The 18,532-nt window shown below is 39.7% G+C and overlaps 1 non-coding gene across 1 annotated transcript; it reads left to right on the top strand.

Moving 5' to 3' along the window:
* Positions 1–881: 881 nt before the first annotated feature.
* LOC141635870 (small nucleolar RNA R71) lies at positions 882–988 on the top strand. The gene has a single exon (XR_012540525.1). It is a non-coding gene; the product is annotated as a small nucleolar RNA R71 (small nucleolar RNA).
* Positions 989–18,532: the final 17,544 nt, after the last annotated feature.

The raw sequence follows: 18,532 nt of genomic DNA, 5'->3' as shown, positions 1-18,532 counted from the left end.
TCTCGACATAACACTGTTCACCATCAGTCTTAGACTTCATCAGGTCTGATTTCGACACTTCCGGTCCCTCATAAGAAAGACCGCTTCTCAATTCTATCAGATGTACCGTCTCATTTGGATTCTTCTCATTTTGAGTCGGTAAATGACCCTGCTTTCTTGAGGATTGATTTGCGGCTAGTTGGGCAACTTGAGTTTCAAGTGCCTTAATAGACGCGTCCTTCTGTTAATTTTGTTGATCACTCAGCTGCAACTGCTTTGTAATGGATTGCAACATAGACTTTATCTCACCTATTTCACTCACCCCACCGGAAGATGATGCACCTTGGTTAGGAGGATTGAAAGAAGGAGGCTTCTGAAAGCCTTGTTGATTCTTGTGTGGAGGAATATACGGCTGCTGCTGGTGTGGAGGAGCGGTAGGATTTTGCACATTTTGACTACTCCACCTCAAATTGGGGTGGATGTTCGGCTCGTAATAAGTGTTGTTACGCTGTAATGTTGAAAGGCAAAGACAAGACTCATAGGAGTTGGGACAATGATCGAAACATGTCCCTCTCCTCCACATCTTCTACGACGAAAGGACCGTCTGTCACAAAGATTCACCGATACATCCCCCTTTGGAAGCTCCTCCCAACTCATATTTGTCAAATCTCGCAAAGAAGAGCTTCTAGTGCGGCTACAAAAGAAGATTCGGTAGCTCTTCTTTGATTGCCTCCGGAGTTCCCATATTCAGCCTTATGGGTGGCCAAATCATCAATGATCTTCCACCCCTTAGTCTCTCCCATGTTCTCAAAGAAATCGGCCATTGGCTGCAGACATCCAAAATAGCTCTACGATCGTCGTATGACCCATTATAGAAGCGATTGCAAAGACTCCATTTTTCGAACCCATGGTGCGGGATGGTTCGCACTGACTTCTTGAAACGGACCCATGCTTCGTGGAAGTTCTCATCAGGCCCTTGTTTAAAGCTCGTGATCTGAGCTCTAATGGCAATAGTCTTCGAGGCGGAAAAGTACTTCTTGTAAAATGCTAAAGCTAGCGAATTCCAGTCAGTTACCCCATGAGCTTCCCGGTCCAGATCCCTATACCACTCCCTTGCAGCATCACGGAGTGAGAAAATAAACATAGTTTCTTTTATCTGATCCGGGGTCACGCCAGTTGGTGGGGGTATGGAGCAGCAATAATCGATAAAGGTCTCCATGTGCTTAGCTGCATCTTCATTTGCAGCTCCCCCGAACTGGTTCCTTTCAACTAAGTTGATATAAGAAGGCTTCGGTTCGAATTTTCTTGCCTCCCCTGGTAGTACAAATCCCTTATAGAGATTCGCAGCTGTCGGTTCAGAGTGACTGGCAATGGTTGCTTCTTCGGCCATAACTGGAAAATCCGGAGATGTGACGGTTTCGGCTGAAGAAGTGGAAACAGGAGAAGAATGTGGATCCTCCTCAAATAGCTCGTTCTCAAAGTAATTTGACAGAGTACTCAACTCTTCCTCTGTCGGCAATACCCTTTGTGATCGCCTCAACTCGCGCAGAGATTTCTCAAGCTCAGGATTATAAGGCAATAATTCACCGCCTTATGACCTGCGCATAAGAGGAAACTACAAACAGGATATAAGAATAGTCTAAGGAACGGATGTCCCTTAAACTGAAAAGGACTAAAATAAAACAACAAATAAATTAAACAATTGCCTCCCCGGCAACGGCGCCAAAATTTGACACGGCTATCGCAACCCTATCAAAGATAAAACCAAACGGTCCCAACTAAAATATAGCAGAGGCAGTCGAGTATCGAATCCACAGGGAGGTAATGTAACTATCAGCTGTCTAGTTCTAGTCCTAAAGTAACAATTGGGGGTTTTGTTTGAATTGGTTTCTAAACTACGAGATTAAGGGAAAGAGAATTAAAGAAAAGAGCAGTAAGACAAGGAAAATCGGTTTAAACTATCAAGAGAGAAGGGACATGTCGGGAATTCGCTTCACTATGGTAGTCCAGTGACTCAGCTGTAAACGATTCAGACGAACTAACGTGAGACGGATGTTGGAAGGTCCTTTCGGTCCACTTTCTATCCTAAAATACTACTAACTTAACTTTCATCCTCATTAGGGTAGTCTACTGTTTATAGCAGGCCTATTTAGTCCAATCTTTTGATCCAGGATTAATTTTAGCCAGATTAAAGGGTGACATAGAAGCGTGCACTCAACTAAGTCGAATAAATACAATTAAATTGCCATAGTGACAGAGTCTCATAATCAATTCGTCTAATTCATTTACTACATCATCACATTTCTACCGCAGATCCCCTAATCCCGACATGAAAGGGATTTAGCTACTCATATTACTATATAAACTATTAGCAAATAATTTTCCAGCAGTAAACATAATGAAAGAACAATTAAAAAGCATAAAAGTAAATTAGGGCAAAAGGAATAATGAGACAAACAAGAAATTAAAGCAACAAAAGATTAATTATTATTAAAGGAAGAAAGGAATTACAATCCAAGCGATTCCGGCGTAAAGAACACAAAATCCGAGTAAAAGCAATCCCGAAATAAGGTTACAGTGAAGAGGAATAAAGCTACGTAACAAGTTTACAGTAGAGAGTTTTCTAATCTGAAAGATGGGTAAAAGAGATGCCTAATAACCTAGTTAACATAGGTTTAAATAGAAAGGTAACTAAAATTTTCGAAATAAAACATCGCACGGGCTGTTTAAAGCCCACAGTCCACGAAACCACTCGATCAAGTGGATTAAAACCACTCGATCGAGTAAACTCTCAGCAAAAACTGCTCGATCGACCAGAAAGTCACTCGATCGAGCAGTTGGTCTTTCTGCAAGCTAAGGGTCGAGCAAAGACATCGCTCGATCGAGCACACTGAGTGTAGAAACCACTCGATCGAGTGGAAAAACTGCTCGATCGAGTGCTTCATCTTCATTTCAGCTCACGTCTCCGCCCAAGTGCCTCGTAATGCATGCTACGACGCTTCCAAATGCAGTATCTCACTCTGGAACAATCCCGTCTCCTCTAAATGCATGCAAAAAGGACGAAAAAGGGTACGATTCCACTACTTTCGCGTTCATTTCTACAAAATGGACAAAACGAACCAAAGTAGCCAATTCGGGGCAAATACCATAAAAATAATATAAATATGCATAGAAATACGTGCTGAAATAGGCTAAAAAGACTATACATTAGGCACGTATCAATATTGCGCAACAATATAACCGGGCAATTTTCTTTAAGGATAATTTCATGCGGGGTCATACCACCTGGACAAAGCTTGTTAACAAACTCAGCAGGATAAATATTGCACTTGTCATCGAGAACCGTGTCGTAGTTTCTGTAAATGACAGGTTCCCCTGGAAACTTATCTATCAGTGTAGAGTTAATTGCATCTACATCGTCATTCACTGGAGTCAGAATAGCGCGGGTTGTGAAAATGTTAGAGCTAAATTCAGTGAGATCAAGCTCTGGAAATGCAACTGAGGTTATCTCATTTATGGGATTTGGGCCATCATGAGTAGGATGCCGAACAATTTCTGGTGGAAGGTGTACAAACTTATTCTCCTTAGTCTGTAATTCTCCATTCCCTAAGGACAATAAGAATGCAGAATAGACGGGATCTTCCCTTGCCCGCATGTTTTGAGTGAGGCAAAATTTGATAAATTCATGCCAAAATGGGGAGTTAACTAAGCTAGCTTCAACTGCCTCCCGTTGTGATTTATGAGGAATGACTGGGAGCACCTGGCGAAAGTCACCTCCGAAAACAATTATTTTGCCTCCAAATATGATGTCTGCGTTGCATAAATCTCGAAGTAGGAGATCAAGTGCATCAACGTTCTCCTTTTTGGCCATGGATGCTTCATCCCAGATAATTAAACTGGTTTCCTTTATCAATGCAGCTAAACTTCCTTGTTTAGGTACATCACATGTCAGAGATAAATTTGTATCCACAGGAAGCTTAAACCTAGAATGAGTTGTCCTTCCGGAAGGTAAATTTGCAGCAGCTATGCCAGACGTAGCTGTAGGTAACATAATTTTACCCATGACTCGCACCTCTGAATATAATACGTTGTAGAGAAAAGTTTTCCACGTTCCTCCTGGGCTTTACATGGTTAATAATAGCATCAAATGCTTCCTTTTGTTCAGCATTAAGCATTCCACGACAATCAATACATTCTTGTGGAATAGGAGCATCAAGTGCGTCGATAATATCCTTGGTTCTTTTTATTTCATCATCTTGGGATTCTAGTAAGTGTTCTAAGTTGTAAAGTTTTAGAGACTTACCCATTGCCTCCAAAGAGCTTTCCACTGAAGAAACTGTAAGGTGGCAGACTTTATGGGGTTCATTTGGAAATTTATGTTTAAAATATTCCGAGAGGCCAGTATAATATTTTGTCCACAATGCATATGGATTGCTTGGTTGGCAGAAAATAAGCAACATTGCAAAAAGGTGCCTCAAAGCAGAAGGCATTTGAACCCCACATGCTTCACTCAAGCATAGATCAATTGTGTTGTCTTGTTCAATTAAGCCACGACGAAGAGCAGCTTCTTGGAATGTCTCGCACGTAAACCCATTAACAGTGCGTAAGTCTTCAAAAGACTTAGGTCCCTTGACATAAAATAGTAATAAGCGAAGAAAGTATCGCTCCCCTTCTGAAGGCGCAACGAAAACAAGACGACCAATGACTAAAAGGTTAGTTTTCCTTTTAAACCAGCTTTTTTCTCCTTTATCCCACCTATATTTCTTAGTAAATTCACGATATAGCAGTTTCTCAGCACCTCGCTTTGAATTTTCCTTGAAGAATTTGGTCAGAGGTGTTCTAGCCCTTTTGTTGTTTGCAAGGACTGCTTCCAAATTTTCTCCTGGCTGCAACTGCACTGATTGCATGTTTTCTAAATGCACTGGGAGAACCATTACAGGTGGATAAGTTTCAAAAAGATCGAATCCATAAATTCGCCACATTGCTTCACATGGTGATACCCATCTTCCAGACTCATATTGCTCTATTTCATCAACAGCTCTTGGTTCCTTACCCCTTATGACATTAAAAGATATCTTATCATGTCCTTTGTAGACATATTTGTACAAATATTTAACCGCTTGAACAGTGGAACAAATTTCCACATTTAAATGGCAGTCGAAAAGAGATAACAAATATGGGTTATATGGTATAACCCATCTGTTGTTCAATGTTTCTTTTCGAACAACAGCACTCTGGCCATCATCTCGCCTTCTATATACTGGATATCCATCTGAATTAGTAGTTGTGTCAGGTGCAAAGCTCCTTGGGTAATTGTATTTGCACCGACCCAAACTATTCTTGTGCTTCATACACTGATATTCAGGATTCATCTGACCACAAGGTCCATGCATCATGTGTTTGAGGACTAATGCACGAAGCGTTGGATTTGTTTTTGGTGGAATTTCAGCAGATACAAATTTATCATAGTCGCTAGGGTCATTTAGCTTGTAAGGTGGCTTCAGAATAATCAACATGTGTGCGTGAGGGAGACCTCTTTTCTGAAATTCAACCACATAAATAAAAGCTGCTAATTCTCCAAACACATGTCGTTCCACTATTTGTTTTTTGAGAGCCAACAATTTAGCATGAAAAACTCTAACAACAATATCTGGACGATTTTGTGCTTCTTCGCCAGGGCCAAGTTGCTGTTTAATTTCCGGCCAGTTGGCATTACACGTCATTGTTATAAAGAGGTCTGGTTTGCCATACTCTTGTACAAGGACCATTGCATTATGGTACCTTTTCTTTAGATAACGGGTTCCACCTATGTATGTTGGAGGCAAAATTACCCGGCGACCGACATTAGCTGCAGAAGTCTCTCCAGCGTCCACAGTATCTAATATTCCTTGATATAGTTCGGCCCGAATAGTTTGTTGATTATTTCTGAAGAAATCCAATCTGGTGTTTTCAATCTTAACATACATATCCATAATGTACTGTTGTAAGCAGCGACCCGCCTTTAGTAGTATATTCCCAGGCCTAATTTGCAACTTGTAGCAATAATATTCACGGCAAGATATTTGCTTGTTATCTGCATCTTGCATCTGTCTAGGTCCTGTAAACATAAGCATTATTAAGTATGATAGTAAGGATGAAAATATTGCAAATAGGTGAGGAGTAACGGTTCACCAGTATAAAGCATGAATAATTCATGGAGTTAGGTAGATATATCAGAAAGCGGAGAAAATAGGCATTTGAGAATACGATAAGTGGTGGAGAGGATCAGGTAAGGAGGTTGATTAAAATAATTATAATAAAAACAATGTAAATGATTAGAAAACTTACTGCTCTCCTCAGCCTGTAATAGATCCTCTACACTATCAACTCCAGCAATGGTTGTTTGAAATTGACAGTTTATACTTTTCTTTTTTAAACCTTGTTTCCAGCCGCACTCTCCAAATGGAAACAAGAGTGGATATTGCAGTGGATCATAGCATCCATAGTAGTGCATAATCCCGTGTGTGCAATTTTCTCTCCCAGTCACTATTATGTGAGGTCCATCAGATAAACTTGATGAAGAGTTGTCTGACCAGATAACAGCGACTTCATCTGACGTTGGTGCATTATAGACATTTTCATTTGCACGTGGGTTTTTATTTATTACTATTTGCGTGTCTTCATCAACACTTATATCTTTAAGTGACCGAAAGAACCGTGCATAAGGATTTGAATCAGTTACACGCATAAGGATGTCAATGACATCTTGCCTTAAATCAGAGAAACAATTGGCCTGATTTTCAGCTTCATGTTGTCCATCATAAAAATAAAGCTGCAAATACCTTGGCTTTCCATTAGCTGGAACTAAGTTTGGTATGTGATGGTAGATTTGCCCATGCAATTTGAAAACATAAATTCCGTTAATTGTTTGGGCGTCAAAAGCTCCACCAATTGAACTGAAAGCAAATAGATTATTATAAATCCTTGCATACTTTCGAAAATGTATTGCCTGTTCTGTATTGGCAGTATAGAGCATAGCTAACTCGGGAGGATACTGAATGTTGGGTAGTTCTATTGCACCATTTCCACAACAGAAATTTTTGGTCTCAAATCCAATTTTCAATGCAAAGCACTTCTGACATGGTTGAAGCACAGGTAATTGGAGAGGCGCACGAGGTAAACATTGTCCTATTGTTGCAGCAAGTATTTCTGACAACAATTACAAATGATGAGCAAATTTGCACAAATAAAATAAAGAGAAAAGATTAGATAGCACATTACTGCTAAAAAAATAACACAATTATGAGAGACACTTAATCTTACTGTGTATCTGGACAATAAGATGCCTTGTTCGTGGTATTTTCGATGGCCTAATAATAACATCATCTTTTTCACTTTACAAAAAGATACGACAAAACATAAGAAACTTGGTAAATCTAAGTTACAGGACATTAGCTACCATATTATAGTAAAACTCACATAGATGTTCCAGCAGGCAATTGTGGAGGAGCTTGGCGCAATCGCTTAAGCCTACCGCTAACGACCGTCTCTGAATAGTAAGGAAAGGTATCTACATTTTGAAGCAGAAAAAAGAGAGCGGAAATTTGTTAGTTCTCAATGCATGATGTTTTTTATTTTTTATACCTCACATAAAGACCAAAAGCTAAAACGATAATATACTGCTAGTTAATTGTAAATATAAAAAATTACCCATTAAAATAACTTGCAGTGGAAGTGTAGTCTGTTTCCTTAGTGAGGTATAAGTAAGGTTTTTGAATCTTGGCACTGTTTAAATATAGAAAGAGCCGAGAGAAGGAATTAGATCCTGGCACAAGTATGGTAAAAGAGTTCAAAAAAATAGACCCTGTTCAATAATGCTATAGGATTAGTTATATGCAATAGTCTGTATTAAAGATCATATAAGAATTTTGCATATTTGAACATAAAACGCAAAGACACAAGTACACATGTTGCTGGAATTTTAAGTTAATATTTAACGAAGAAATTACATTGAGATTGTTACATAAGAATTACAAAGAGTCTTGCCCCCTCCAACTGCTCCTAGAAGCAGTATATACCAACACCGAAACAAAAATTAGCTATTTCTAGCTCAAAATAGAAGAGCAACACACAAGTTTACATTAGATACAACTTGTTCAAAACAAAATGCTGTAAATACATTAGCCTAAGGTAACAACCTTTATTCAGGTTGTATGCCTTAACAAAATTCTACAGTAACTAAGAAATGACTAAACTTTTAAGGATTGTAGTTATATTTGACCCGCTTGAACACAGTGGCTAGTTTCCGAGGAACTTTGAAATATTTGCGTTTACCACTTTGCATTTTTTCTTAACAGATATCTTCATTGACGATGCCTTGTATGATGTTTTTTTCGGTGGGAAAGGAACTGAAATCATAGTAGGAATTTTTAACCCCTCTTCTTTCTGCGCACAACATTTCTTTACAGGCAGTAAACCTGAAATTGGCGTCATGATTTTCATTGCTAAGAAATGCTCTTTTGAAGCTAGGTAACTTTCCATCTCAAGAGCACACAAAATAGCTGCATATGCAGTAAGTTTTAGATTATAGTTCGCATCAATAATTTCTAGGTTGTAAATGGGTATGAGGTACTCTATTACTTGTTTAGCCAAGCTATTCTTCGCATCCTCAATATGATCACAGAGAATACTGAAAAATGTTCGACTTCCATAGTTTCTTTTGGGTGTGGTAATGGTAATCCAAGCAGTGTATTTAGACTGGCCATGTGCAATAGTTTCAAGGTCCGAGCTTTGGATATTGCATTTGCCTAGAATTAAATGCAATACGGCAGTGAAATCTAGAATGACTGGTAAACTCCCAATGGGTGCGCCGCTACCTAACTTTTCAAGCAATGGAGGTCCTACAACACCCTTGGTAATATTACGCAACTCCCTTCGCTTTAACTTATAAAGACCAGCACACCGTTCAAATTCGCGTCGTTTAGAGATAGAAATATCCTCAACCCATATGTTAAACCTTTGCATTAAATCAGAAACAACTATTTGTGCAGCCTTTTCGCAGGATTTATGAATATCAGGACACGGGCCACCCATATAGGTATATGCTTCTGGCCCACTATCCGTATAAACTAACACAAGTGCACTATTTCTTTGATCATCTACCAATTCGTATTTTGGGTCAGGGAAATGTAGATGTTTTGTTATCTGTAATAGCAGAGACTGGAAAGGAATGACTATCTGTGTTAGCTGATTACACTTTAGAAATTTAGATTTAACACCCGCAGTCGTAGAACCGCCTATCATCAACTGCACAACAGAATTGCTAAGCGTTTAGAATAACCTATTCGAGAATAAATTTGTTTAAATGCTTAGTTTGAACTAAAATCTCATCTATAAGATACAAGGATTTGTTTAAATGCTTAGTTTGAATTAAAAAGTTCATCTATATAACAAAACAAAGGCATGCTGAACATATTCAATCAAAGGTGATATCATGTAATATACACTACTTCTGCATGCGAAAACAAAGTAACATAAAAACAACAAAATCATAACTGGACAAATTAAACAGCAATGTAAATGCAGTTGCATGCTAACATAAAGCTGAAATCTCAACAATCGCCTCTATATTTCATTTAAGTAAATGTATTCCAAACATTGTTCAGTATAAATAATGCAATTTAATCTACAAAACGTCTGCATTTACAAGTGACAATAACAGTACAAGAACAAATTTATAATACAACACACTAAACAAAATTCCGAAAACACTTGCATGTTAATATCAGTAACAGAAAAATAACAAAACTATCATACAACACATTGAACAATATTCTGAAAATAGTTGCATGTCAATATCAAAGTTGAAAAACAACATGCATAATTATCTATATCTATATACTAATTAAACACCCAAAATATAGTCTACAATGAGTGATGAAAGTACCTTTGAATAGGCAGTTGGCGTTGTTTCTGGAAATCAACAAGTAATGTATACCTTCAACATCAAACAACCAACCATAGTTGAAATTAGATAGTTTTTTTATGAAATTTTTTAGGAAATTTATATAGATTTATAAACATTAAGACACCTTATCATAACCATGGTAATTTATATAAGTATATATATAATCTATAAAGATGATGCAAAAATTAGTGGGTAGTCATGTAGTTAGGTTAAGATCACTGTTCATGAAATCATCCCACTAAAGGATGATTTGTGACCAATTTATTGTGTAAATTTTAAAATTAGTGGGTAGTCATGTAGTTACTGTAATACCCGCCCTTTTACGGACCCTTTGACCAGCATTGACTGACCTTGGAAGCGGGAATAGTTCTTAGAAGTGTGTGCCAAAACTATCTTGGGATCGTGTTATGTGTGGTACTCGATAGAGTAGAGGCTACTCGATCGAGTGGCGTAGTTACTCGATCGAGTAGGGGGTCACTCGATCGAGAATGTGAGGTACTCGATCGAGTATCGAGTTTTCAGCGAGGGTTTTTAATCGCGTTTTGTTAAATCCGCAAATCATTTCCGCCTCATTCCTCCTATCCTTTGGTCGCCTCTTTCCCTTCCCTTCACCATAAAACCTACATGGAAGACTTTTGAAGGTCCTTGTGCCTTAGGAGAGCATAGCTTGAGTCGGGTAGTGGTCTTTTGCCGGGTTTTTCCTCATAGGTATGTCGTCATCATCATCCATGTCCTTGTCTTTACGATTAGGGTTTGCTTGATAGTAATAGATGATTGTGTTGTGTTTATAGGCTTTGCTTGGTTGCTGGATATGTCATATGTTGGCATGGATTGGTTGCAGTTGCTTAAAGGTAGGGTTGCCCTACTCAGTAGTATTTACATAATGTGTGGTGATTGTGCTGTAGTTAGTGATTATTGATTGATTCAGACGGTTGTTGATGTTGTATTGTAATTGTGATTGTTTATCTCTGGTTCTCGAGATGCGTTCTCGGCTGAGTGAAGTCACTTGCGGGAGTGGCTTCACGCCCTAGTTTCGCCCTTCGTGGAACCCGCCACGGAAGGGGATATGCACATTAATGGGACAGGGTTATCGCTCGGTATAATGAGCGGGGATTTGGTGGGTACGGCTGCGGTCCCCCATTTGGCAGTGGTCGGTCAGTGGACGATCGGTGACGGAGATTGACTGGAGTGGGTGTGATTGTGTGTGGCTGATTGTGTTGCACTATATTGTTTGATGTTGTTGGCATTGTTGTGTCTCATCTCAGTACTGACCTTGTGTGGTTGTCTTGTTGTTTTATGTGTCTGCCGTGATCCCTTATGGTGAGCAGTCTGTCTTAGTAGGTGTTGATATCGTTGATAGCTGGAGTCCGGGCAGGAATGAGTCCTCACGAGATTTGATAGTTATAGCGAGTAGTCTTTGAGTTGTATCGTTTGTATCATCAGTTGGTTTTAAATCACTTGTAATATGACATAATAGTTTTTTTTATCGACATTTGATTATTGCTGTGCTCGGGCAACCGAGATGGTAATGCCCTTATATGCTAAGGAAGGCCTAGTTAAGGCTCCTCTGAATATGGGGGTGTTACAAAGTGGTATCAGAGCGACGATTTTGGAACCTGTAACAAATGAACTTAATGAACTTAGCGAGTCTAATAAAATGAACCTGGTGTATGTATAATGGGAGCCCCAGCTGATGCTAGATTTTGGGTGAGTAGGCGCCCTCATTTCAAAATCTTGGCCCCATAGTACTTAAGCCAGTCACAGGGTATGGGAATGTAGAGTCCGTGTGTATATATGTGATGTGTATGTTAGTTATGTCGGAATCATTTGAGGTTGAGTCTTTGCTAACGTAGAGGTGGGTATAATAGTTGCATTTGGATGGTGCTTAGTGAAGTATTGGCATGATTGGTGGGTTTATACGATGAGTATGAGAAACGTGGCAAGGGTGTGGTTGATAGAGTGGTAAAATGTGGAAGTGTATGCTATGGTATGAATAGTAATCGTGTTGGTATTTGTTTCAGGATTGTTAATAACGGTATAGTTATAGAATTGTTGAGTTATAATATGAAACATAGCATATAGTAATGCATATATGCCTTGTTTAGTGGTTGAAATTTTTCCGCTGCGTGACTAACGATTTATGTAAGATGATTTGCTTATGATTGGATTTGGAATATGATAGATTAATTTGTTATGTAGAGTATACATTATATTTTTATGACATGTGAAAGAACGAATTAATGTTAATTATATGTTTCATGTGGATGTGAACACGAGTTTGGTAGTAATGCGGTAAAATAAGTTCAAGTAAGGTATGATAACGTGATTATGCTTATGAATGACTCGGTAGCAGGTAAACCGAGTTGGGTAATTTGTTGTAGCATAGTATGGCATAAGCCTTAATTGTTGAGACGATATGGTAAGCTTGAGTAATAATGGTAATGCGTGAGTAAGTGTGATGACTAGTGGCGAATTCCGAACTCAGTTTGGAATCGACATGCGGTATTGTTTTTGCAGGAATCTTCGAATTATCTCGTATTTCTGACCGAGTACTTAACTATACTTGACCGAGTGCGAGTGCTCACTAGACCGAGTAGACCTCACTCGATCGAGTAGGGTGGTACTCGATCGAGTACCATAGATACTCGATCGAGTACCATAGATACTCGATCGAGTAGGTTACTGTACATCGAATCTTACGGGTTTCTTAAAACCCTTATTTCTTCCTATTCTTCTCATTCCTTCTTCTTATTTAGAAACCTAAGCTCTCAAAACCCTCATAATCTCTCATATTCTTGTGTTGGTAGTGGTTAATTTGGGGTTATTTTCTTTGTTTGATTTCGTTCTTTTACTTTACTACTTAATCAAGGTATGATTTCTTCCATATTTACATGTTTTTGTTGCTTTAAATTTGTTAGAATGATTGTATAATCTGAAACTTCGATTCATATGATCAATTTGTTGTTTTCAATTGCTGAAATATGATTCACATGCTTCCCTTTTATGAATGTTGGTGATTAATTGCTGTAAATTAGGCTAGAAATTGCCCAATGGAAGCCGTAATTTCTAGGGTTTACAAAAATCAAAATCGATTTGGGTTGTTTTACATGGATTAGATGATGAAATTGAGTACTATACCTTGTTTATAACATGTTGAAGGATGAATTTTGATGATTTTCACCCTAAAAAGTTGCCTTAAAACTCCGTCTTAAAAGTGCCCCAAATTGAAATTCGTCTTCTATATTTGAGATTGGGTGTTGAATATGAATGTTTAGGTAAGGGATAAACTCCAATATGATAGTGGTACTGTTAATTGATGGGGAATATATCAAAAAATTTTACAGCTGTAAAGACCGTCTGACAAGCCTAATTGAATTGTTTGTTTCTAATATTGAAGGTGATGATGATATGTCCTAAGTTACTTTTTCATGAGCTTGTACAAATGCCTCACATGTTATTAGGAGTGTGTATGGAGTGACCTTAGAATCATGCTAGGATGTTGGAATTTGTTAAGCATGTGTATTCACCATGATAAACTTTTCACAACTAGTGAACATGAGTAGCTATAAACTGAATGTGCATATCAGATTGGGAAATTACTGGTGAAAGTGTGTACTTAGTTTTGCATCCAAGTTCAATTGCGTGAATGGTATGCTTTACATGTTTATACAAGTTTGTTTAAATCATATGCTGAAATAGATGCCGAGACCGAACATAGGGTCCCGTCAGAGTAAACGGGGGAGGGTGACATATCCTGAGATTGGGGAGGGGAGTGGACCCGTGGTACCCGCAGTTCCGGAGTACCCTTCTATTGTGTTTGTAGATTTCAAACAGAGAGCGTTTTGTAGTTTTGCAAAAACGCAAGATGAGGCCGACGAGGTGTATAGATACTACACTGTTGGAGGATTTGGGAATAGAGACGGATGTCCGTCATATATTTGAGACTTTGGGCTTTACGGGTTTGTATAGGCTGAGGAAACATTCCTACCCTTTTCTCACTTTGGAGTTTATGAGCTCCTTTAGTTATGATCCAGCTGCCCAAACCGTTGAGTTTAGGTTGATGAACACCAATTTTCTGTTGACTATAGACCTTTTTGCTTCTCACCTTTGGTTGGCCAAGCCTCCCAAGGACTCTATCACTGACATTCCTGCTGAGTGCGGTGTCTGCCGCCTAATGCCTTGTCTGACCGGAAAGCCAACTCCCACCTCAAGTAACATGTTGATTAATGGCGTTCAGCATGTTACCTTGAGGGTCCTTCTCCGTTCTCTTTCGAACCTCCTTTATGATAGACCAGATATCAGTAAACTGAACAACCATGAGGTGTTGCTTCTGATGTCCTACCTCAACCCGGAGCGGGCCATGAAAGTGGTCTTTAATGCTCCTGCCATCGTCTGCGCTAGTCTTGCTTTGATGGCCACTGCCTCTTCCCAGTACCTGAGTTGTGGCGCCATCGCTACTCGGTTAGCTAAAAAGCTAACCTCCTTTGATGCTTGTGCGGATTACGTGCCTCTGGCTACACCGGTGCCTACGATGGACCGTGACTACTATCTCGACCTGAAATGGTTGAGAACCTTGGTCGACGGTAGCCTAGCCTGGAGAGTGTGGGGGATGAGTTGGATGGGGATCCCGGCTCTTGAGCACCTTCCACCGACCGAGCCGTTAGAGCCGGTGGTGACAGCTGTTGACTCCGACGAGGAGGAGGAGGATGTTGACGTGCCCCGCCAGTTGCAGACCTACCTCATCGATGACGCGATTCTAGAGGTGATGCCCGAGCCAAAGAAGGGGGAGAACGCGGCGGTCAGGGAGGAGAGGCCCAGGTTGGGGAGAGGACCCCGTAGAGTGAGAGAGAGGACCGCTGAGACCAGACCACGGCCGATAGCACCACCATAGCAGCACCCTTTTCCGTGCTACCCCTACCTTGACACCCCGGAGACGCGATCGAGTTACTTAGCAGAGAGAGTGTCATCTACCTTGACACTCCGGAACATGCATGAGATGGCGTACTCTCAGGGAATTGGGACCGAAGGACCGCATCCGGTTTGGTGGAGTGGTGTTGGGGACTATAGTGGGGTTTTCCACTCTTGCGGGGTGGATCAGTCAGCTTGGGGGACGCCTCAGTCCTTTCCCTATGGTGGTTTGACCCCATGGCACGTAGGTCCGGGAGATGGAGCGGGAGTTGATGCAGGGATCGGGTCATCGGGAGCGGGCACCTCGGGAGGTGATGGTGGTGGTGATGAGGTGATGGAGGAGGAGCAGCAGCAGCAGGAGTGATAGTCCTATTTCTTTATCTTTGTTATGATTGTTGGTCGTGGATGTTGGTAGTTGTTGGTTGTTAGAACCTTTTATTTTTCGGATTTGTATGCTTGGCTATAAGGCCGGATTTACTACTTGACTTTGTTGCAGGATTTTATGAGTCGGGAGGTCATTCCGACTCAAGTTATGTGACGATTTTGTATATATATATGTGTGGTTATGGCAGGTTTCCCAAGAATTTCGACCTATAGGTACTCGACAGAGTACGCTGTACTCGATCGAGTAGCTATAGGTGTGGCAGAAAAGAGACATTCTGATCTCAGGGCTACTCGATCGAGTAGCCAAGACACTCGATCGAGTAGCAGGGCACTCGATCGAGTACCACTCCATACTCGATCGAGTTGCACTGTTACAGGAAGTTTTCAAAAATTAAGAGTGTTCAATTGTTTTATAATTGCAAGTTTGAGGTTTAACGTGGTTATTAGTGCGTAGTAACACATTTGAACCGTTAATTTCATATGTTAGAAGTCGTGCTTGAGTTTTATATACATATCCGTAACAAATAGTGGAGTAGTGATGGTCTCTTGTTGCTTTAATATTACATCCGCCATATTACGATCTATTCGCCGGAGTTACATCTTTTCATACGCTTGTGCATACGATATTAACATGCTTTATCGATTTGGCTAGTTATTAGGTGGATTGTGTATGATTTCTAATTTAACGAGTATAGGCTTAGTGAGTAATGTCCATAATAAATAATATGGTTCTAATTTATGTTACGATGCAAGTAATAGGTAATATGTGTGGTAATATTGGTAGTGAACTTCAGGGACGAAGTTCCTTTTTAGAGGGGAAGAGTAATGTCGCAAAATAAAAAGGCTGATTTTGAAATTATGTTGTTGTTTGCTTATAAGGTTTTGTTGTTTAATTGCAAAATTTTCTAGTACCTTGGTCACTTTGCTTGTACGAAGTTGTAATTGGTTACCTTAGTTTGTTGAGTAATTCATGCGTTGAAGTGTATGTGATAGTATGTTTTAAAGGACGGTCATAAAGAGATAGTTGTGGTGCAATGTGTCGTAATAGAATCGCGTTGTTGAGTAACATGGTAGTATAGTCATGCGGCAGATTGATGTGAGATGTGTTTCGTGTTGATGATTGTTACTAGTAAATGAAGTAATCCCGTAATATGATGGGTGATTGATACGTGCATAATATATAGTCTTTTTAGCCTATTTCAGCATGTATTTCTATGCATTTTTATACTGTTTTTATAGTATTTTGCCCCGAATTGGCTACTTTGGTTCATTTTGTCCATTTTGTAGAAATGAACGCGAAAGTAGTGGAATCGTACTCTTTTTCGTCCTTTTTGCATGCATTTAGAGGAGACGAGATTTTTCCAGAGTGAGATACTGCACTTGAAAGCGTCATGGCACGGATTACGAGGCATTTAGACGCGGACTTGAGCTGAAATGAAGACCAAGAACTCGATCGAGCAGTTTAATCACTCGATCGAGTGTTTTTTTTACGTCCCAGATTGGTCGATCGAGTGGTTTTCCACTCGATCCTTAGCATGCAGAAAGACCAGTTACTTGATCGAGTAACTTTCTACTCGATCGAGTAGATTTGCTGTGGTGTTTGCTCGATCGAGTGGTTTTAATCCACTCGATCGAGTGGTTTCGCTGATTATGGGCTTTAAACAGGCCGTGTGTTGTTTAATTTCGCAAAACTTAAGTACTTTACTATTTAAAACCTACGTTAACTAGGTTACTAGTATCTTTTTTTTTCTACTTTTAAATTATCAAACTTTTACTACGTACTTCATTCCTCTCTACTGTAACTTTATTTCGGGATTACTTTCGCTTGGATTTTGTGTTCTTTACGCCGGATTCGCATCGATTGTAATTCTTTCTCTTCTCTTATTAATAATTAATCTCTTGTTGCTTTAATTCTTCGTTTCGTTACATTTATTCTTCTGCCCTAATTTACTTTTATGCAATTTATTGTTTATTTCATTATGTTTCTCGCTGGAATTTTATCTCATTGTTAGTTTAATTAGCGACATGAGTAGCTAAACCCCTTCATGTTGGGATTAGGGGATCTGCGGTAGGATTGTGACGATGTAGTAAATGAAACAGATGAAATAATTACGAGACTCTGTCACCATAGCAATTTAATCGTATATATTCAACTTAGTTGAGTGCACACTTCGAGTTAACCTTTAATCGGCTAAAATTAATCCTAGATCGAAAGATTGACCTGAATAGGCTGCTATGAGAAAATAGACTACCCCGACGAGAATGAAAGTTAAGTTAGTGGTATTTTAGGATAGAAAGTGAATCGAAAGGACCTTTCAACATCCGTCTTACATTAATTGCCCGAGTCATTTACAAGTGAGTCACTAGACTACCGTAGTGAACCGAAATCCCGACATGTCCCTCTCTATCTGATAGTTTTATCCTTTTTCTCTGCTTTTATTGCTCTTACCCTTTATTCCTCTTTCCTTTAAATCTCGTAGTTTAGATAACAAATCAAACACCCCCCCCCCCTATTTGTGACCAAATAGACGGACTTCTACAAATATCTTGCCTCCCTGTGGAGATCGACCTGACTTCCCTAGCTATATAGTTAGTTGAGTTAGTTTATTTTTGACAGTATCGACAGACGTGTCAAATCTTGGCGCCGTTGCCGGGAGGCAATTGTCCTATTTGTTGTTGTTCCGTTTATTTTATTTGTCTCAGGGAATTTTCATTCCTTGAGGCCGTTCTTATTATTTTCTTTCAGTGTTGTTTATGCCGGAGTCGAGACAGGTTTGAATTAGTTTGGTGATTGGAACAGGAGAGATTATTCAAGCATAGACTCGTCTCGCTAAGGAAATCACGAAAGGAAGACTTGAGTACTTTCGAGCTAGAGCTAGATCATTCTCTTTTCACGGAAGACAGTCCGATTTCTACGATAAAGATGCCAAAGCTTTCCGGTCATTCGAGTGCCTAAAGCATCCTCTATTCCGAAGGGTTTCAATCTCAGGACCGAGGATGGTAATACATTCGATATCCGTCCTTCTTAAATCAATATGGTGGAGAGGAATATCTATAGAGGTGTGGCAGGTGAAGATCTGAGGAAGCATATGGAGACCTTTACCGATTCTTCGTTCTACTATCCCCGCCACTAATGGGGTAACTCGGGACAAGATTAAGGAAGTTCTATTTCCTTTTTCTTTTTTGATTCAGCCAGGAGTGGTCGATCGACTGGACCGCACAACTGCTGGGGTTCAGATTGGGAGTCTCTTGCTCTTGCATTTTACAAGAGATATTTCCCTCCACAACGCACTAATTTGCTGAGGGCCAAGATTA

The sequence above is a fragment of the Silene latifolia genome, chromosome Y (genome assembly GCF_048544455.1).
Source record: "Silene latifolia isolate original U9 population chromosome Y, ASM4854445v1, whole genome shotgun sequence".
NCBI lineage: Eukaryota > Viridiplantae > Streptophyta > Magnoliopsida > Caryophyllales > Caryophyllaceae > Silene > Silene latifolia.
The sequence above is the reverse complement of the archived record's forward strand: the minus strand, read 5'-3'. Positions and strand labels throughout refer to the sequence as shown.